This window comes from Delphinapterus leucas, chromosome 19 (assembly GCF_059928025.1).
Source record: "Delphinapterus leucas isolate spDelLeu-1000000601 "Yukka" chromosome 19, BTC_Dleu_Yukka2, whole genome shotgun sequence".
In the NCBI taxonomy this organism is placed as follows: Eukaryota; Metazoa; Chordata; class Mammalia; order Artiodactyla; family Monodontidae; genus Delphinapterus; species Delphinapterus leucas.
In genome coordinates, this window is record NC_143147.1 from 25,113,152 (window position 1) to 25,135,467 (window position 22,316).

General features: G+C 48.0%; 1 protein-coding gene and 1 long non-coding RNA gene across 6 annotated transcripts in view; one reads left to right on the forward strand and one right to left on the reverse strand.

The window, feature by feature from the left end:
* MYO1D (myosin ID) overlaps positions 1–22,316 on the reverse strand; it is a 344,153-nt gene that overhangs the window by 17,803 nt on the left and 304,034 nt on the right. The gene's annotated exons all lie outside the window — the stretch shown is intronic.
* On the forward strand, positions 534–21,188 carry LOC149744834 (uncharacterized). The gene is made up of 2 exons (XR_016388941.1): positions 534–2,709; positions 3,623–21,188. It is a non-coding gene; the product is annotated as an uncharacterized LOC149744834 (long non-coding RNA).

Genomic DNA, 22,316 nt, shown 5'->3' on the forward strand with positions numbered 1-22,316 from the left:
CAACTGCTTGCTGAGCCTGGAAAAAGTGCTTTCTCGCGGATACTAACCAGTCCTTTGGAACTCTGGCTATATAACACACCCGGGAGTCAGACACTGCAGCTGGCAGCAGCAGCAGGGAGGAGACGGGGACTGGGACTTCCAGGTTCTGGGGTGTATTTCTAGGAATGTTGCTTAATCGAGACAGGAGACAATGGGGCCTGGTGGAGAGAAGAGGCCTTTGGAATCTGCCAGTCTAGGGTGTGAATCCAGCGGTATGGCTCTGGGTGATCACTTACCCTTTGAAGCTTGGTTTCCTGAACTGGGATAATAAACAGTGGTAATGCTTTTCCAAAGGGTTTTGGTGAGAGTTAAAGGACAAAATAGGGCTTCCCTGGTGGCGCAGTGGTTGGGAGTCCGCCTGCCGATGCGGGGGACGCGGGTTCGTGCCCCGGTCCGGGAAGATCCCACATGCTGCGGAGCGGCTGGGCCCGTGAGCCATGGCCGCTGAGCCTGCGCGTCCGGAGCCTGGTGCTCCGCAACGGGAGAGGCCACAACAGTGAGAGGCCCGCGTACCGCAAAAAAAAAAAAAAAAAAAAAAAAAAGTCCAAACTATACATAGGCACAGGGGCTAGGGCGATGCCTGGCTCGGAGTAAGTGCCCCTTGAACGTCTGTTAATGGAGCCAAGTGCTTTAAAGAAGGAGGTCCTTATGTTTAGAATGTTGGTTAAACAATTGATACAGGGGCTGAAGGGACCCTTGCCCTTGTGTCTCAAGGCCTCTTCGCTTGACCATGGATAGCCCCTTAAGCAATAACCATGCCACCTCCTAGGGCCATATTGGTGAAAAGGCTTGTCGATTCCAGAAAGCCCTTTTAACTTGTTCTTGAGTATTTTAAAATCCCATCTATGCTGACAAAAGATGATGCTTTCCTCTCGGGGGGCAGATGACACATTCCTTTTATGCACTTTCCACCTCACTCGCACTAAACCTTGCTGCCCATCCAGGCAGCTGTGATCCACAGCGCGGAATATCTGATTAGGTAGCAAGTAACTGGGGATTTCTGTTCTAAGGGGGAACTCGACAAGGTTAAAATAGAAGCAACTATCTCATGAACCAACCCAGAACACTGAGATGAAAAGAAACAAATTGCTCACTTTCTACCACCTGTTTGAGAACAGAAGGATTTGCACTCAGTTATGGTAGCTAAAAAATGTACCCCTGACTCATTGTGGTACAGAAGCCTTTACCACACGAATGCTTTTGATGGAAAAATCCGCCCCCTGCTCCGATACACCCTTTCATGCTGGTGATGACAGAGGCAACAGAGGCCTTTCCATCAATATGTTCTGCACACTTCTCAGCGGCTCTGCTTTTCCTTTTCTGCATTTGCTATTTTAAGCAAGTACATAATGCATCAATTTTCAGACTCTTACTCAATGCCACTGCTACAGAACTGAGAACTCAGTAATCTTGTCAGGCGGCGCGGAACAATATTCCAACAGATGAAACATTCCACGCAGCCTTACCTCCCCTTTCCTGGGATGCGGCATCTATTTCTGGCCCTATAATGAGAGAGGCACCAGTGGCGGTGCTCCAGGCCCACTTTCCCCGGGAATCCCACATTACAGAAACCATTCACCATGCTGCTGCTGCTGGGATACACATCAAAGGCCCTGTAGGGGACTTGAGACCATTCGACTGCTATCTTAGTTTTGATTTTAAGTTCCCAGAAATGGGTTGTTTGGATCCAGGCTGGAGCTTGCTGGCTGGGAAAGACAGTGTGGGTTTGCCCAGGCCACACTGGTGCTTTTCCTGCTTGACCTGAAGGGTTCCTGTTCTCTCCACAATCACTAACTCGATTGAAGGGCCCAAGACTAACCTTTATTTCCCTGTCCTCAGTTTCCTAAGAGATTTCAACGTAAAGTGCCCCCACGTGGCTTCTTGCCAAATTTGCCTTCACCTTGCGGCAGACACACTTCTAGTGGAATGTCAATTGCACCTGATACCTTGTTGGGCAATTTGGGCAGAGTTCCCTGCTGTGTGTGTTTACAGCTTTCGTGGCTTCTAATACAGGCTCTATTTACTGCCTGCAGGGTTACCTGGGGGAGAGAGCAGAGCAGTCTGCCTCTACGCCCGTTGGCTCGGAAATGGGTTAGTCACGTTTTCCAGAGATCTGCTCTTCATACCTGGCTGCTATAAATGGGCTGGGCCACTCCCACCAAACCCTCCAAGTTCTGCTCATTTTAGCTCACATCAATTAAAAATGGCACAACAAATTAGATTGAGTGAGTGCGTAAGCGATGCTATTGAAAAGTGAGTAATTCAATAATAGCTCTGCACCACTGCATTCGGTCTAAAGAACTAATTCATAGCATCGAATGATTCAGCCATCCCTATGGGCACCTTGAATTACTGGCTCAACTTCATCAGCATAAAAACAATCAAACCAAATACACTCTTCCTCTGGGGCTGGAAGTCAGACACCCTGAGTAATATTTAGGTCACTCCTGCCTGGGCAAGTCTGAAAAATGGTTCGTGCCCTGATTAGACAGTTACTGATTTGTTTTAAACGACTGTCAGAGGAGGGGACCCTGCAGGCTTTTTAAGGCAAAGAGAGGTTCTGTGAGTAGTGCTGAAACAACCTGAAGTGGGCTGAAGCCAGTCATCGCTTTGTTCAGCCTAGAGTGTATCAGCGTCAGCTTCACAGCTGCAGTCGAATCTCTGGGTTTGGTGAGTTTCTTGCTTCCCCTAACCTCCATTTCTGGGAGCCCTCAGAGCAACACTGTTAACCTTGACTGAGCATCAGAATTGTCAGAGGAGCATCTGCAAAGCAGTGGTCAGTCCTTACTTGGACGGACTCTGATCAGCCAGTCTGCATGTGGGCCCTTGGATGTTTGTTAGCGTTTTTTGTTTTTTTTTTTTTTTTAAATTTATTTTAATTTATTTATTTTTGGCTGTGTTGGGTCTTCGTTTCTGTGCGAGGGCTTTCTCTAGTTGTGGCGAACGGGGGCCACTCTTCATCGCGGTGCGCGGGCCTCTCACTGTCGCGGCCTCTCTTGTTGCGGAGCACAGGCTCCAGATGCGCAGGCTCAGTAGTTGTGGCTCACGGGCCCAGTTGCCCCGCGGCAAGTGGGATCTTCCCGGACCAGGGCTCGAACCCGTGTCCCCTGCATTGGCAGGTAGATTCTTAACTACTGTGCCACCAGGGAAGCCCCTGTTAGTGTTTTAAAGCCCTGGGTAGTATTCCTGTGAGCCCCTGCCGCAGAGCACCAAAGCATCACCTTCCCTGGGAAGGACCAGAAAGAAGGGCTGCCTTGCCTTGCCTTGGGTAAGTGCTCCAGTCAGCTGCTCAGGAACTGGCTTGGCAAATGGCAAAGGCAAAATCCCCTTATTTTACAATTTAACTGATTCATCAAGCTCTTTATTCTGATGAGTTTCAGACATATCCTAGTTACACAAGAATTACTTAGAACAACTTTATTGAGGTACTTTGTACAGGAAGGGTGGAGTCCCTGGGGGCCCCCTAAGCTCACAAGAGGACCGTGGAAATGGGCACCCCTGCTCACCCTCTGGACAGCCCCCAGGCCCCATCACTCTGTCAGCACCCTCCTTCTTGTCCACTTCTCATCTCTTTATTCAACAGATACATACTAAGTCCTGAATGTGTGCTGGCCCTTGAAGATACAGGGGCATAAAAGACACGTGTTGCTCCTGCCCTCACCAAGCTTACAGTCCGGTGTGGAGATGTACGTAAACACGAATTACACACTCATCACTGTTTATCACTGTTTATCCCTAATTCTGGGAAGAGCTCTGAACGTAAAAAGTGCAGAATGCTCTGGAATCAGTGCGGGGATGTAGTCTAGTCTCATCTACTCTTGGGGAAAGTGTTCCCTAGAGGCAACCGCAGTTCCACTTACTGTGTGTGCATCCGTGCAGGCATTGTTCTGTGTGAATGTAGCCAATACGTACATACATATACACGTATACTCACTGGGGGGCAGGGACTCTAAAGGAAAACCCCAGCCTTTAACCATCTTAAAGGCGTACCTTTCATTTCAGATGTAGGAATGACAGTGACGGGGCCATGGTATGTTATGGAAGCAAGATGATACTGCAGGGCCACTGACTCAAGACCGTGGTAAGTAAGAGTGGTCCAAGGTTGCTGGCTGTTAATCAGTGTTTCATCATTTAAATACTAGGTGTAGCCTTCAGAACATGGAAGAAGTCATTCCAGAACAGAGTGTTAAACCAAATACCCAACGACACTCCAACAGAGTGGCACAAATCTGTTTTCTTTTTGCTTTTTTTTTTTTTTTTCCTCGAAGATGAGGGCATCAGCTAGACCATGAGCTAATCTGACATTTTAAGCCAGTGCCATTAGAGCTGCTATGCTGCCCCAGGACAAAGATGGATGACACGAGGGTTACGGGTTGGGGGTCATTACTATGGTCTCGGCGCTCTTCATTACCAGCTTAGGTGGATGCTAATAGCAGCAGTACAGGACACCACCCCCCCGCCCCCCGCCCCCCCAATCAGGAGTTCAGGCCCTGGAAGCCCTGGTAATTCTGCTCTGGGGGCAGCAAACCCCATCTAGGTGAGGAACTGCCATAGCTGCTGCGTTCTCTCCGAGGCCAGATGAGGCATGTGCATTTCCATGACTGTCACCTCCAGTCACTCTGGGGAGCGGCGGGGGGCAACGAGCGGCCGCGGGGGGCCTCGGCCGGTCCTCTCACGCCAGGGTGACCACTGGCGGGCCGGGGGCGGAGAGGCAGACCATGTGCCTTAGGGCAGACGTCCAGGTGCGGGAAGAACAATACTTCCTGTTTTCTTAATCCTCTTTTTAAAAGACTGGTTTCAAGTGAGGCATTAAGGTCCCCAAGAATAACAAACGGGCCCCGGGCCTGTCTATGCCTCCGGATGAGGGGAGCGGGCTGCTTGATCCGGCACCTGCGGCGGAGCGGAGGCCAGGGGTCCAGGACCTGCGGCAGCTCGGGAAGGGCTGGTGCCGGGGAGCGTGGGGGCGGGGCAACAAAGGAGAGGGAGTCCGGGAGGGGAGGGAGGATGGAAGAGGGGGAGAAGGGGGATGAAAAGGGAAAGAGAGAGGGAAAGAGGGAGAGGGAGGAGGCGGGGAGCGAGTACGACAAAGCGAATCTGCACCGCCCGGGTGGGCTGCAGCGGGGGAGGCGGCGCCGGGCCCAGGCAGCGGCTTTTAGCTCTGCCGCTCCCGCGGTCGCCGTGGCAACGCGGGCATTAGCGATTCCATCTGACATTAAAATGCTGCCGCCGCCGCCGCCGCCGCCGGCCCGGAGCTGGGGTGCTTCGGCCGGCGGGTGGAAAATGTGTGCTCACACACACGCATGCCCACCGAGGGGGCGGGCGGCGGAGGCCCCTTTTAGGCTGTAGCTTTATGCATCATTTATCGTGCACCCGCTTCCAGTCCGCCCTCCCTCCTTCCGGCTGTTTTTGTTTGTTTGTCTTTCTAGAGAAGGTGATAATTGGGGGCTTAGATCATCTGGCGGCATATCGATGAGCTCACTGGGTTGCTAAAAGGGATGGGGACATGGATTTGGGTTAGCTAAGGGTATGTGACTGGTTTAAGACAAAAACATCAAAAGACGGAATATCTGGACAAATAGGCTTTCTTTCTCTCTTTCTTTCCTTCCTTCCTCCCTTTTTTTTTTAATTAAAAAAAAAACAGGGCTGTGAATTAGCCAGAAATAGTTAAAAGGAAAGGGAGGAGAAAGGGCTAGCCTGCAGACATGTGAAATAGGATTAGCGGAAACCCTAAAGACCAAGGCCCACGGGAACCGTCCTGCAGCAGTTTGCCACACGTGACAATTTTCCTGCTCAGATGCCTGCTCCAGAAAAAGAAAATCAATCTGTGTGCCTTTTTTTTTTTTTTTTTTTGGGTACTTGAAGCCCCACCCCACGGTATTCTCTCTCAAACTGTATTTTAGCACAAACAGGGAAAAGCTCATGAAACGGTACTCTGAGGGCAGAAACTGGCCTTAATCATCACTGCAACTGCTGAGCCCATGATGGGACTTGCCACATCCCAGGCAAGGGCGATGGCTGGCCACGGCGCACAAGTGAAATCTGCAGAGAGGACTTCCGGAGACCAGCCTCCAGAGTGTAAGAGGGACGGGGCCCAGAAACATCCTGGGAGCACGATGCCTTAAGGCCTCGCCGGGAAGGCAGACAAAGACCAACGGGTGTGTCCGGGAAGTTTCTGAAAACTCAGCAGAGCGTGGGCAGGAACATATGCCTTCTTACCCACCAGGTGAAGTCCCCCCTGTATGACACATCTCGCCTGGGCCTGGAGCATCATACTTGGTAAGAAAATAAAGAGGGATGTTGATGAATAACAGGCATGCTGACAGGGCAGTGTGGGCTGGCGGGGGCTGGCTCCCAACTGCCCTGCGAGCTGTGGGATTCGCAGGAACGAGAGGGCGCAGTCTCCGACTGAACGGAGGGCCCTTTCCTGACCCATACAACTGGGCCTCTCTTTCTGGACAGGCGCTGTGTCTACTCCAAGAGTCCTAAGTAGTTGGGGACCATCTGGGAAGCCACGCTGGCATCCCAGGGTACGGGAGGAGTCTTCTCATCCAGACCCTGCCACAGCCAGTGACAGAAAAACCATGAATAAGAATGAGAAATGCAAACTGCGATTACTCTTGCGTCCCAGAAATCTGACCTGACCATAGTCAAAGATGACTGGCAAAGCTCATCTTCCGGCAGCTGGAGAATAAACAGGGAATGGCAGGGCTCAGACGCTGAGAGCACAGGGCAGGGAATGAGCCCCCTCTGCTCAGCAAGGCCTACAGATAACACACTGTCTTTTAAAGGACTGACCGAAGAGACCAGACCTCCCTTCTGGAAGCTGAGGATTCTAGAACTCGGCCTTGAGAGAGGCTCTAACCTTGAGGGGCTGCTTTAAGCAGGGAAACAGCTAGAACATTCTGGCCAGCAGGCTTTTTATTCCCTCTGGACCTCTCCCTTAGGGACAGATGGGCGTGCCTCCCCCTAGTGTCACTGCGTCCTGACGGTGAAGTTCTCCCAAACCATGACAAACAACCTACTCCTTGGAAACACACCTAAAATAGGGATGAGAAGGCTCAGGCGATGCACGCCGTTTCTGCAGTCTAAAAGGAGTATTCTGCTGGTGAGCCGCGGAGCAGTCTCCCTTTAGGGGCTGACTTTGTGTGACGAAGGCCCACGGATTCCCACACAGTCATCAACAAACTGGAAAGAACTCTGAGGAAGTTAAAGGAAGAGGAATTTTCATGGCCTCATGTAAGTTGCTCCTTTGCTTGGTAGCCTGTGCTTTGAGGAATATTAAATATTAAATAGATACCAGTGAAATGAATGCCCAATAATTTCAGATGAGCTGGGAAAACCTTAATTGGCTGGGACGCGGCTGGTGATTGCTTCTTTGTCCGTGGAACCCTAACCGGCCAACCAGAATTAAGTAAACTGTTTCTCCGGACTATTTCAAATATACATGTCTAATGAAATGCACATATTCTTCAGGAGCAAATGATTTTCTGTTCTGTAGTTACAAGAAAAACTAAAAATGACAAAGTTAGCATATAAATTCTCTTCCTGGGGTATCCTCCCACTTGCCGTGCTGACTCCCATCTCACCGTGGGAGGCCTGGTGTTCTCTCCTAATCATGAAAGCACTGGATTCAGGGTTAGGAAGCCTTTGGAGCAAAAGGAGGTCCTCCATTGGTGGTCAGAATGAAAGAATTCTGCCCCAAACCACCATAATTTCTTGAAGGCCTTCTTAATTTTTAGATGTTTCTTAAGATGAGATAAAGACTCCCCTGCTGGCACAGTGGTTAAGAATCCACCTGCCGATGCAGGAGACACAGGTTCAAGCCCTGGTCCGGGAAGATCCCACATGCCGCGGAGCAACTAAGCCCGTGCGCCACAACTACTGAGCCCACGTGCCACAACTACTGAAGCCCGCGCGCCTAGGGCCCGTACTCCGTAACAAGAGAAGCCACCGCAATGAGAAGCCCGCGCTCCGCAACGGAGAGTAGCCCCCGCTCGCCACAGCTAGAGGATCCCCGTGCGCAGCAACGAAGACCCAATGCAGCCAAAAAAGACGAGATAAAGCATATGCTTGGAGGGGATGCTGAGTGAACACATCAGGAAGATGAGACATACCGTTTCCTTAACAGACAGCAGAGTCCTGAGGGAACGGGATACAGAACAAGTACCACGTGATGCTCAGATGAGGCACGACAGGAGGATGGGATGACCTGGTACAAAAGAGGACTCTGGGATATGAAGCCGAAGGGCAGTACAAGGACACTAATGATGGGGACCAAGGAAAAACCAGAGCAGAGGCAGAGAGGTCCCAAAGCCAAGGCTGATTTACCCTACACTTTTGAGGATGGCCAGCGTTCCACTGCACTACCTCACACTGCTTGCCCATCCCCTTGCTATCCGTGTCCCCAAACTTCTTGACAAGGGTGTGCTCTCACACCACGTCCCCTGCCTGCCTGCCTGCCATGTATAAGACGGAAGACCAGAAGCGCAGAGGACGGAGGGCCTGAGGGCTTGCTAGTGGCCAGGACGAAAAGGAAGGAAGAAAGATGGGGGGATGGGAGGACAAGAGGGGTAGGAGGAAAGAGAAAAGGGGGTATTCAGCATAGGAGTGGACCTTCGTCACAATCCTACAGCTTCATTTTCCAGAGAAGGAACCAGGCCCAAAGAGGCTGCGAACTGGGCCAGATCACTTAGGTAGGTAGCGACAGAAGTGAAACTCTCACCCAGACCTCAGATTTCCAACTCAGCGTCCATTCATCTAGTTTATAAAAGGAAAGGGCAGAAGTACCAAATATCACCAATAATGAAAGCGCAAAATGCAAATGAAAAACAGAAAAACTCTTCACAGGAAATTGAGAAGATTCTAAAAGTCAGTCTATTTAGTCTTTACGACAAAATAATAGAACCCGAGGCAGTGAACTAAAGAAAGCATCCTGAGTCTGGTCGGAGCAAACCCTGACTTCTCCACTGACAGGCAGTGTGACGGGGGGCAAGTTTCTAAACCTGTCCAGGCCTCAGTTTCCTTAATCACGAAATAGGGATAACGGTAGTATCGCCCCTCACACACATTTTGTGAAGATCAAAAAATCGTGATCCGTGGCAAAGAGCTTTCGCAACAGTGTCTGGAGTATAAACCCTTAATAAGCATTTGTGGTTACTATTATGATGATTACCACAGAGCTACTACAACCAGGGACAAATTCGTTTTTCTTACTAGAAAAATGCAGTAAAAAATATCCATTGGTGGTTTCTCTGCATGGGAAAGCGTATCTATTTTCTTTGGGGCTAAATGAGTATATCTTTTTGAGTTTCCCACAATATGAAAAGCATCCTTTTGCTTTTGTCTTTGGTGAAGCATGCTTCCTTCTGATGTCACCTTACTCTTTCTTCCACTGCAGAGAAAGTCCCAGTCTCAGTTTCACAACTGAATGAAAGGCTGCTTCTTAGCAGAGTGGCACAAGTTCTCACCACGCTACCAGGGCCGAGGTGTAGGATGGAAACAAGGAGGAGGTGACGTTTCTACATTTCATTACTCTTGTTTTCCGTAGGAAGTCAACTGGACTTGGATTAGAGCTGAGATTAGGAATCCTCAGTCTGAAAGAGTTCACGTGGCACCATATGTTTTTCACCATCTGTGAAATGGGTACCACAGCGTTGAACCAATTAATATGAAAGGGGAACAGCAGGCTCCTGGGTTCCAGCAGTGTTATTTCTTCGACCTCTCAGGTGATAATCCTCTGACCACTGATCCAGTGGCTCAAAGACATACCTCCCCTCTGTCCTTCCCCTTCCCCATCCTCATACCCATGTGGATTTCTTGGGCTATCTCATTTAGAGACCTGACTCCTGAAGGGTTTTACATTCCTGGTTATTTTTAGCCTCATTTAGTCAAAGTCTTCAAACACGGTCACCACATGGCATGCAGCTGTGGAAAGCACTGCTGTGCTCTGATTTCCAGTCAGCATTACTTGACATTTCTTATCAGGCGATTTCTAAAATTCCCTGTTTTTTGTCAGGTGATCCCAAGAACTTTTCCCCCCTGGTGTCTTAGGTGTGACACCTGAGCTGGGCATCCGGTAAGCTGCTCCAGATTAGGGATGAGTCCAGAACCCTGCTAGAAAGGAAGATGTATTTCAGCTTCTGGGACTCAAATTTCTCTGCCCCAGAACTATCAGGTCTGGGACGAGAGACACTGCGGTGGGCTCTGGTTCTGACAGCTTCCTTAAGGCCCTCCCTCTAAGCTTTCCAATTTCAGAAAGGGGGCCACTGTCTCTTGGGGTCTCAGGAAGAAAGCAGAGAGGATGAATGAAGCAGCTTGCCGGCCTGCGGGGAGCCTACCTTCAGTGACAACAGCTAAAATGTACAAGAGGCTGGGTTACTCAGCTGGAGGGAGAGCTGGGCTGGACCGCATGCTTCCTCCCGCTTCTCACCATCTTTTCTCCCCCTGAGACACTTACCTCCCCATCTCTCTGGGTCATGCAGCTGTTAGTCTATTGGTTTCGCCCACATACACCCATCTGCCGTGATGCTTTTGCCTTCAGGCCTTTTTGCACAGGCTGTTCCTGCCTGGAAGGCTCTTGGTCCATTTTCCAGACCAACTTCTATTTGTCATTTGATTCTCAACATCAGCATCACTTTTGGGAGCCTTTTCTGATCCTTCAAGACAGGGCTGTCTCTTCAATGTGCTAATAAACACACTGGATTGTAATCGCCTGTTTACTTGTCCAGTACGCCCTCCCCACAACTAGATTGTAAACTCCTGGGCAGGGTTGGGGTCTGGTCCTCTGTTGTCTCTCCACTTCCTAGCCCAGTGTCTGGCCCAGCACAATAGTAGGTGGTCTGTAAGTATTTGCTGAATAATGTTCCAGACTCACCAAGAACTCCCTCTTTTTTTTCCTCCCTCCTATACATTTTTTCAGACCGTATCCAGCTCTGCTCCTCAAATCAATTCTCTAAGCCTCTGTTTCATCACTGTATCGATTTAGATCACGTCCTTTGTTAATTCTGGGTTTGAAAAAAGTCTTCAATTGTGCTTATAGGTACGAAAAGGTTACACTGTAGGCACCTGGATAGTGTCCGTGTCTAAGAGAAATACATCAAGGAAAAGTGGAAACCAGGGCTGGATAATTGGAAGGAGCTAGAGACTTTTCCTCTGTCTCCTGGTCATTCTCCCGCATGAAGCCTTTGTTTTTTGTGGCCTGGTAAGTCTGGACCCCTATTTTCAAGGCATAGTTCTTCTTTTTGTTGGCCGTGTTGGGTCTTTGTTGCTGCGCGCGGGCTTTTCTCTAGTTGCGGCGAGCGGGGGCTACTCTTTGTTGCGGTGCGTGGGCTTCTCATTGCGGTGGCTTCTCTTGTTGCGGAGCACGGGCCCTAGGCACGCGGGCTTCAGTAGTTGTGGCTCGCAGGCTCAGTAGTTGTGGCTTACGGGCTTAGTTGCTCCGCGGCACGTGGGATCTTCCCGGACCAGGGCTCGAACCCGTGTCCCCTGCATTGGCAGGAGGAGTCTTAACCACTGCACCAGCAGGGAAGCCCCAGGCACAGTTCTTCTTGATGAGGAGATAGCAGAGGTTTCCAACCAAGAAGAATCTTCCATTGACCACCTGGAACTGTTTTCCATTTCCTTTCGAGAGAATTCTTACAGTGGAGAGGAAGTGTTCTGTCACATACGGGCCCCACGAAGTCCCTTCTTCTCCCCACCCCTAACTTTCTGCTCCTGGCAGATAGGAGCTGATGCCAGGGCCCGCAATTATCAGCAGTGCCATACGGCACCACCGCTGGTTTCTCCACGATGACTTTTCATAGGGCTATTTTTCACCTTTTCACAATGGGTGTCTTTCCCCAGCCCTCACCATCAAGTGGTATCCTTAGGCAGCAGTATACGTGGTGTTTATGACGACAGCACATGCCTCTTATAACTGTAACACAGTATTTGGCATGGGATTCAACTTTTTGCCTGGAAAAAGGTCACAGGAACAAGACCTCCATCCAAACGCAGGGCTTCAGAATGACCCTAGTGGCCTCTGAAGCCGTGTCTGGTGCCTCCAGATCCACCCTGTCTGCTGGTGAGATAACTGGCTGCTGGTGGCCCACCACAGCAGGGCGGGGCCCGCGTGGCTATCCGAGGGGTGTGGGCAAGATGAGTGGTGACCTCGTGTCTAGTCTGTTGAGATATTGCCAGGCACCGTGGGCCAGGGGCCAAGGATCTGCTTCCTGCCCTTGCTGGCTTGACACTCTAGAGATGCCCTGTCAGACAGGCAGAGGCAAGATGTTCCCCGCACGAGTCAAAGCTAAGCAAACGCAAAACAACTTGATTCTCGTGGTAACAAAACTGGCCTGTTTGGGGTCTACCCAGTTTAAGGCTTGTGCCCGTCCTGGCCCACCAGGTTTGGGGGAAGAGGGTGTCCTGACTGGAGGACGCGTTTAACGTCCTCTGCCCTCTGGAGGGCTGGCTGCGAGACACCCAGGGCCCCGTGGCTTCTGCAGATGGCAGAAAGTACAAAGATAACAAGCACAAGGGCAGTGCTGGGAAGCTGGTCTCCTCAGATTCAGGAAGTCAAGAGGGAGGGTAGCTAACCCTTCCATAGAACTTGGGGGTATGTGCGTGGGAATTATGGGGATGGGCAGAGGGTGGGCTGAAGAACAGCCCCGCAAAAGGTATCCACATCCTGACTCCTGGTACCTGTGACTGTAACGTTATATTGCAAGAAAGGACATTGCAGATGTGATTACATAAGGATCCTGAGATAGGGAGAGTATCCTGAATTATCCAGGTGGATGCCAAGGGCAATCACAGGTGTCCTTGTAAGAGGGAGGCAGAGGGAGATTTGACACGGACAGGAGAGAAGGATCAGGGAGGCAGAGACTGGAAGGATGCGGCCACAGGCCAAGGGGTGCCGGCTGCCCCAGAAGCTGGAGGAGGCAAGGAGCAGATTCTCCTTAGGGCCTCCGGAAGGAGCACAGTCCTGCTAACCCCTCGCCTTTAGGCCAAAATCAAATCAGCGATACTGATTTTGACTGCTTTCGGCCTACTGACCTGCAGTACTGTGAGAAAACAGATTTCTGTCGTTTAAGCCTGGGGTCCCCAACCCCCAGGCCGCAGGCAGGTGCTGCTCTGCAGCCTGTTAGGAACCAGGCCGCACAGCGGACGGTGAGCGGCGGGCCTGCGAGCGAAGCTCCACCCGCCGCTCCCCAGCGCTCGCATTACCGCCCATGGAAAAACAAACAGTCGTCCACGAAACCAGTCCCTGGTGCCAAAAAGGTTGGGGACCACTGGTAAGCCACCAAGTCTGTGGTTATTTGTTACAGCAGCAATGAGAAAAACTAAGCTACAGTTTAGGTAGATGGGCCAGTTGATAAGACTTCTGACTCAGTTCCAACAAGCATTACGGGGGGGAGCAATAAAAGAGAACAAGCATTTCATAGTATTATATTCACTACGTGGAGCCAGTATCAAAATTCGGAACGAACACACACACACACACACACACACACACACACATGCACACGCACGCACACGCCCACCCCTCCTGGATGTGAATCAGCACCTGCTCTTATCTAGCTTTGCAGCGTTAGGCCATCTCTAGAGTAATTCACTGCAAATTGGAACAGGCAGCTGTGAATTGAAAAAGAGAAGTGTGGGACCATCTCCCCCAGCTTAATCGGGGAGAGCCCAAGAAGGCATCGCGGACGCACGATGGAGACAAGAAGGGAAGCAGAGGAAGATGAGGAGAGGCTTCCCTTTGAGGTGTGCGCACCCTGGTCAGCGGGGAGAGGAACACACGCCTCAGAACAAGGAAAGGGAAGGACCTGCCTGCACCTCTAAGAAGCTGCTCCCTCAGGAAGAATAAGGGGTGAAGGAAGGCCTGACCCTTTTTCTGCTCCATCTTAAAACTCTTCCCTAGGGATAAGTGGTATCCTCCCGGGCGGTGATTTGTTTTTAAAAAGAGGACTACAGGGGCATCTGATTTCTGGGTGCGCTTCGTGGCCGCGGCCAGCATGGGTGGTACGGGTGCCGCTTCGGGTGGGTGCGATCTTTGGGCTCCTGTGGCATTTGGGGGGTGGGGTGGGTGTCATTTAGCTTAGGGAACGGCTTCCAGCTTAGGAGGCTATGGTGTTTCTATGGTCTCTCCAAGGGAAGACGAAGGGGCACAGGAGGTGAGAAATGCCTGGGGGCAGGGACGATCACCCTTTCCCTGGTCCCGGCAGCAATACCAGAGGCTCTCCAGAGACAGGCTCCCGGCCACGGAGGAGGCCCTGTGCTGACTCCCCGCGGGTCCACAGACGTGGGGACCAGTCCCCTCACTGTGGCTGGGACCACAGCCCCGGGCTCCCAGTCGGACCGACCCTTGAACGATAACGTCTTAAACCCGCTATTCATTTCCTGTCAGCGCCACTTACTGAACATGCACAGTATCTGCGGCACTGGAGGAGGAGGGGAGGTCGGCACAGAGGAGGCTGTGTGAGGGTCTGCAGGAAAAGCACAGTGGACCCTAAACAACACGGCTTTGAACCGCGCTGGTCCCCTTACACACGGATTCGTTTCCATGGTAAATACAGCAGTACTCCACCATCTGAGGTTGGTTGAATCTCTGGGTACGAAGGAACAAGGTATATGGAGGGCCGACTATATCTACCCGGATTTTCGACTGCGGGGAGGGTTGCACCCCTAACCCCCGTGTTGTTCAAGGGCCAGCTGCAGTGGGCACAGTCTCCTTTCTCCGGGGAGAAACAAAGACAAAGACCCAAACCAGACAAAGATACAGGTGGCAGGTGTCTTAAGGCACTGAACCCAAGAGGAACTAGCAAAGGAGCCAGAAGATGTGTGCTCATCAAGCCCCCAATTCTCCTGCCTCCGCGGTCTTTGGTTTTAAGTCTTTTTGTCCATCTGTAAAATAGGGTTAGTATAATTACAGATGGCTTGGCTTAGTAAAGACCATTGAATGTGATAATGTATGTGAAAGCGCTTTTTAAGTCACAGTAATTGTGTCCCAACCTATGGTATAATAATGTACAGCATAAGGAAATAGAAAACATGATACTAAATGAGGGGTAGAAAAAAATACAGACTGTTAGCTTCATGCCAAGAATATAATAATTTCATTGTGACTCATCAGGACGCTCTGGGACAATAATAAGAGACATCTTTCCAGGCCTCCAAGAGCCGATCTACCCCGACTCCAGCCACAGGCAGTGGTGCCCATGCCAGGACCACACTCCCCAGCCTCAGGGCTTGAGCCTGGATGGAGGTCATGTGATACAGAGTGGCCCTTCCTTGGGATTCATAGATTTTGAAGTAGGAAAGATGTTCTCTTTCCTGTAAGTTGCTATGCTGGCATAATACAAGCCTGCAGCTTCCCATGGCCACTTTTCCCCCTGTGTAGAAGAAGCCTGTAGTAAGACAGAATGAGGCCAACACACAGAGACTGGGGGGAGTGGGGCCGAGAGAGTCTGGCTAGGGGAAGAAAAAAGGGTCTTGCTTCTAGTGCTTAAGCCCCCAGGGTCCTACAACTCTTGTGAGTTCCTTCCAGGCTATTCGATTTTGGGTTTAAACTGGTCGCTTCATCTGAAAGAGCTCTGATTTATAGCGTGAGCTTACTGTGCAATACTAAATAAACCTTGATGAAGGGCAAATAAGAATGTTGTTGGAAAAAGATTCTACAAAGGTCATTGTTTTTCCTGAAAAACATGAGATCAGCTCAGCATTTGGAGATATCAATCCCCAGTTTTCTAAACCTGGCTCAGCATTAACAACCTTCTGTATTAATCAAACAAAAAGGCCACGTGCATGCATCATGATGACTACTAGGAGAAGCTAGATTATTCTAACACCTGACGAGCACGCCCAGCATGGGGAAGTGAATTCAACATATACGCAGAAAATAATGCTGAAATGTGGACAAGAGTGACTGGGACAACAGCTCAGCTTCTAGATTATTAAGCACCAGTTATTATTTTTCATACTGTTTGCTTACTGAACAGGAAAAATTCACGTTTCAACAGTAGCATCAGGAATCACAACATGGTACTTATCTTAGAGGCCACTGAACTTAAAGCTTACACTCGCTCTTAATGGCTACGTCATGATGTGGCTGCAAACCACCATCACCAAAGAGCGGATCTGCTGTGGCGTGGTATCTAATCCATCACGCTCCTGTAGGGTAAGAAGGCTCTCGAGGCCCTACCCTGCACCATCCCTGGCTCCAGTACGGCTACTGAGAATTCCATTGACGACATCCAGCTTAAGCAGCGGGAAGACAATTCTCTGAAACAAGTACCAGAGACAAAGGAATGATAAAAATATGAATCTTTCTCTGAACCCTTTTCTGATCTCCATCTTTCTTTTCTCTTTTAACCAGACAGCATCTGCCTTCTTTGGAACCTCTACACAAGTTTATATCTGCTACTAATAGGGCCTACTCAATGACACAAACCCAGAAATTAAGAGACTGTAGCAGATGAAACAGTATAGTCCCAACCCCTTGTGGTGACCCACGGCCTTAAAAGAGGTGCCCATAGTGGGGTATTCGGATTAATCTAAGAAGCATAAATGGGGGATTATTCAAAGTCCAAGAGAACCAGTATTGGGTAGACGATCTCACTAAAAATTCTATGTGCATCTTAGAATACGTAGAGACTGTTGTGTCCATTCTGTCACAGCAGAGCTGGGGCCCTCTGCTCCCATTACTGGGTGTAAAACAATTCTATTTACCTTTGTCCACACTAAGGTTATTTTGCACGGTGGTACGAAATGAATGAGAGAGAGACCCTCTTTAAGAAGCCAGCCTTCATTATGGCGGCTTGCTTCCCTGGGCTTTCCAGGTCAATGAGTTCAGCCAATAGTTGGTTTTCTACCTTCGCTCCTGTCCCTGAAGTGCCTGGCGTGGTGGCTTTAGAACACCGTCTCACGTGGCCTCCGTGGTACAGCATGTTCTCGTCTTCCTGCTCTTTAACGTCCCCGTCCTCTTCTCCCCACCTCTCCCCTCTTCCTCCATGTGTATGGCTTCACTTCTATATGCTGATAACTCCCAAATCTATACCTATAGCCCATCTGAATCCCCAGCCTTAGATTCAGCGGCCTCCTGGGCATCTCCTCTTGGTTGGTTTATTGTACAACCACCCACCTGAGAAGCCTGCAGATGCGCCTAGACTCCACCCTCTTTCTCTCACCATGTCTCTCCTTTCATCCTTACTACCCCTCCACTACCCACACTTCCGTCGAATCTCACCCAAATCACCGTAACAGCTTCCTTTCCGGTCTCCCTGCCTCCCCTCCACTCTTGAAGCTGCAACCAGAATGATCTTACAAAGATACAAACATGTAAGTTACAAATCTGATCTCTTGCTTGAAGCTCTCCTTGAGCTCCTCCCTGCTCTCAGGAACAAGTCCAAACTGTTGCCGCCATCTCTGTGATCTGCTTGCCTCTCCTGTTCCGGGCTCCAGACCTACTCAACTATTTCCAGATCCTCCTCGGCCCTGCTCGCAGTTCCTGGCTTTCACTTGCTTTTCACTTTGCCAGCACAGTCTTTCCTCGTCACCCCTTCCCTATTCCAAGTTTATCCTAAGGAAATAATCTGAAATGCCAACATGTATTTATTATAGGATACTCATCGCAGCACAAATTACAATTAAAAAAAACCCTGAAAACTACCAAAATGCCAACAAAAACAGTTTTAAAAATGACTGCATGAAGTTTTGTGTTACTGGGAAATTGCTCGTAGTATATTAAGTGAGAAAACCAAATCATGAAACTTGCTTTTTCCATCATAACTTCATAGGTACTAAAATAGCAGTAGTTATTTCTGCATGGCAAAATTACTGGTGGTTTAAATTTTCTTCTTTAGACTTTTCTATGTTTTTCACAATTTACCCATGAACATGCAGTAATTACTTTCCTAGTTGGGAAAAAACGTAGTGATTTTTTTTTTTTTTAAGAGGAATATCCCTGAACCAGGTAATATGAGGGTAGATGTAGACAGACCAAGTCTCAAGGGAGGAGTGCTCTGTATGGAAAGTTTAAATCAACTGGTGTGATATCTAGAAGCTTGTTAGTGATTTCTACAATAATCTGTTGCAAAGGGTGAGGTAAAAAAACAGCTGAAGAGGGTGTGGGAGGTTTCTGCTGATGCTCCCATGACAAATGCTAGGGCTAATATTAACTCCTCATTTTTGGGATGTGTGTTTCCATCACTGAATAAATCCCTCTGCCCTCTCCTCTTAAACCCCGTCGATATGCGCATATGTTTCCGTATTGTTGAACCAGCTGGAGGGCCCCAAGAATTGAGTGAGCAAAATATGGTTAACTCTTAAACCCCCCAGCTGCTGTGCTTCAGTCAGCAGGGAGCAACAGGTGGCATCCTTGCCAATCCGTGTGTCCAGCTATGGACAGAGAATGGAAAGTTAACACACAAACGTTTTGTTCTCCAGAAAAATGAAAATCATTCAGCTAAGTCCATACAGCTGTATTCAGTGGCCACTTGTGATACGTCTGTCTTTGCAAAGTAACAGGAGACACTGAGTGCAGGCCTGAGAATAGTACATATAAAGGGAGCTTCCCACCCAATCAAGCATGTATAGTATTTCCACGAAAGGTTCTTTTCTGTCTTAATTAAATTTGGAGTTGAATCCATAAGCCATGTTGGAAGAGAAGGGTATACTTTTGGGAAAATGAGATGAAACTTTTAGCTTACACAAAAACATCATCTTAAAGCATAAAACTGAAAATACAGCATCTTTTGCTCACTTAACTGCTGACTGAATTTTCACTTTATGACCTAGCACAGAGCATCTGTTGCCAAGCATGTATTAAATAACGAAGTAATCAAGTAAATAACTGAAAAACATACTTCTGAAACCAAGAGTTCAATCTTTTGGAAGAGAGACAATATTGTACTTATATAATACTTATAGAAAACCCAATAACATTTAGATAAAATCTTTGAGAATCTCAGGGTGTTTTCCCTGCAGATACAAGCCTGTGGCAACAAGAGGGAGAATGGCCAGTTTCTTATGTGTCACCCTGTTCCTGTGAAGAGTGTCTGTCCTCAAAGACATGAGAGGCAGGGGACAGTAAGAGAGAAGGGAGCAGAGAAGAGTTACAAGCCTCCTAGCCACAGACTCTGATTCTGTTATTATCTAGATCTGGAAAAAAGGAAACCAGTATGAAATCATAAGTCAAGTCTTGATGAGGGACAACAAAAGAAGATCCTGTTGTATCAGGTCCCTTAAAACTCCAGATTGACTTTCACTGTTACAGCTGGATAAAGTGAGTGAGTTCTTATTGATTTAGATACGAAAATGAGCCATAAATATGGCTGTTTGGGTTAAGTGAGTGATGAACCTTATGTCCTGGCTTAATTTCCTAGATTTTCAAATGGATAATTCTAAAGGCAATGCAAATTTATTAGTTTCTCAGAATTAGATTTCAGCTGGAAAAAAAAAAACAGTATGAATAAGAAAATATTATTATGCAGTATATTTCATTTTAAAGTTTGAATTATTTCTTGGAATCAGACCTGGGTCTGATCTGTAGAATTTTCCACTCGGCAGCCTTAAACATTGGCGATATTCCAACAATTGTTACTGACTCCTTTTAAGCTTCTTTACCCAGGATTTCATTTTGGTGGTTGAAAAAAAGTCCCATGAATCGCATCCTTTCACAGCTAGAAATCGAAGGGTTCACACTTCTTGTCAGCAGGAAGTGGAGGTTGGGAAGAATTCTATTTTTGGAGTTAAAAGGCCACCTTTGACCCAGAAATGTGTGGTTGGATGAAAGACATTTCTCTGTTCTGTCTTACTTGATTTACCCAAGAAATGGAGAAATGCAACTTCAGCGGACTTGTTTCCTCCTAGTGCTCTAAGACAACCCACACTGACCACGTCTCAAGAATTTTAGATTTTCAGGTGTTTATTCTGGTCTTATGTGACCCATGTCACAATCATTTAAATCTATATTATTCAAAACCTTCCAAGTTGAAATCTTGACTCTTTAAAAATTTTTTTTTTATTTTTTAAAGTTCATTTTTTTTTGGTATGGACCATTTTTAAAGTCTTTATTGAATTTGTTACAATACTGCTTCCGCTTTATGTTCTGGGTTTTGGCCCCGAGGCATGTGGGATCTTAGCTCTCCGACCAGGGATTGAACCCACACCCCCTGCGTTGGAAGGCGAAGTCTTAACCACTGGGCCACCAGGGAAGTCCCAAAATCTTGACTCTTGTTCCAAGATATGAGGGTCAGAATTTATTCTTCTAGATCAGGGGATGGGAAATGAACAGTCTGAACCAAGGGCTGGCCATTAAGTACCAAAGGGATCCTAGAGAAAGAAATGAATCCACAGAGAAAGAAACGTATCCTAGTACACTGCTTGGCTCTGAAGAAAACTATGTTTATAACATTATAGTAATATAAAGAGGCTAGTTATTGGTTTTCAGCTTTAAAGTCAATCACCAAAGTGTAAAACAATGTAAATATTAATATTAACAATGTAAAAGTAAAGCTCTAAGTGCCAAAAAATTCAAGCAGGGGCACAGAAGCCCATGGACATATCTTTGGGAGCCATTATCAGCCTACTCATGCATTAGTTTGATTTAAAAAAAAAAAAATACAGGGCTTCCCTGGTGGCTCAGTGGTTAACAATCTGCCTGCCAATGCAGGGGATACGGGTTCGAGCCCTGGTCCGGGAAGATCCCACATGCCCCGGAGCAACTAAGCCCGTGCGCCACCACTACTGAGCCTGCGCTCTAGAGCCCGTGCACCACAACTACTGAAGCCCGTGCGCCTAGAGCCCGTGCTCCGCAACAAGAGAAGCCACCGCAATGAGAAGTCCGTGTACCGCAACGAAGAGTAGCCCCCGCTCGCCGCAACCAGAGAAAGCACAAGAAACAAAAGAAAAAGAGATAAATTGCATTTCAAGATTAAAAACTTGTGTGTCAAAGGATACCATCAAGAAAGTGAAAAGAACTCACAGAATGAGAGAAAAAGATTGCAAATAATATAAATGATAAGGAACTTGTATTGAGAATATACAAAGAGCTCTTAGAACTCAATAGTAAAAAGACAAACAACAATTTAAAAATAATCAAAAGATCTAAATAGACATTTCTTTAAAGAAGATACGAAACTGACCAAAAAAAAAAAAAAAACACACGAAAAGATGCTCTACATCATTAGTCATCAGGGAAATGCAAATCAAAACCACAAGGAAATACCACTTCATACTGACTAGCATGGTGATGATAAAGAAGGCGTAATAAGTACTGGCAAGGAACAGAGAAACTGGAACCCTCATACACTGCTGGTGGAAATATAAAATGGTGCACTGCTCTGGAAAATAATTTGGCAGCTCCTCAGAAAGTTAAACACAGAGTTACCATATGACCTAGTAATTTCACTCCTAGGTATATATCCAAGAAAAATGAAAACAAATCCACACAAAACTTATATAGGAATGTTCACAGCAGCCTTATTCATGATAGCCAAAAAGTGGAAACAGCTCACATGTTCATCAACCGACAAATGGATGCACAAAATGCTGTCTGTCCGCATAATGGAATGTTATTTGGCAATGAAAAGGAATGAGGAAGTGATAGGATGCATTGCTGCCACAAACATGACCCTTGAAAACACTACACTAAGTGAAAGAAGCCAGTCACAAAGGACCACCTATTTTATGATTCCATGATATGAAACATCTAGAGTAGGGAAATCCATAGTGATAGAAAGCAGATTAATGGTTGCCTGGGGTTGGGATAGGGGTTTACAGGGAATGGGGGTGGGTGACTGCCGATAGGTATGGGATTTCTATTTGGGGTGGTGAAAATGTTTTAAGTTGATTGTGGTGATGGTCACACAACTGTGAATATACTAAAAACCAGAAAATTATATGCTTTAAATGAGTGAAGTATATTGTATGTGAATTATATCTCAGTAAAGCTCTAGACAGACAGCCAGTCTACAGAATCAGTCTTTGGTCCAGTCTTAGCTCCAGGAGAATGTGTAGATGAATAAGACAGAACATGTATGGAAGGCCTTAGCAAAGTCCCTGGCACGTGGTAGATACCCTACACGTGACCACTGTTATTATCTACCTGGCATTTGAAGCTTTATGGGACTTGGCCCTTGCCTACCTCTGGCCCCTTTTCATCCCTTTAACCCTCATTCAGGGCAGCCTCCATCACCTCCCCCCCCGCCCCCCCGCCGCTATACTACCTCTTCGAGTCCCCTGAAACAGGCACAGCACACGCTGCTTTTACTAGAATACTCTCTCTTTCTCTGCTGCCT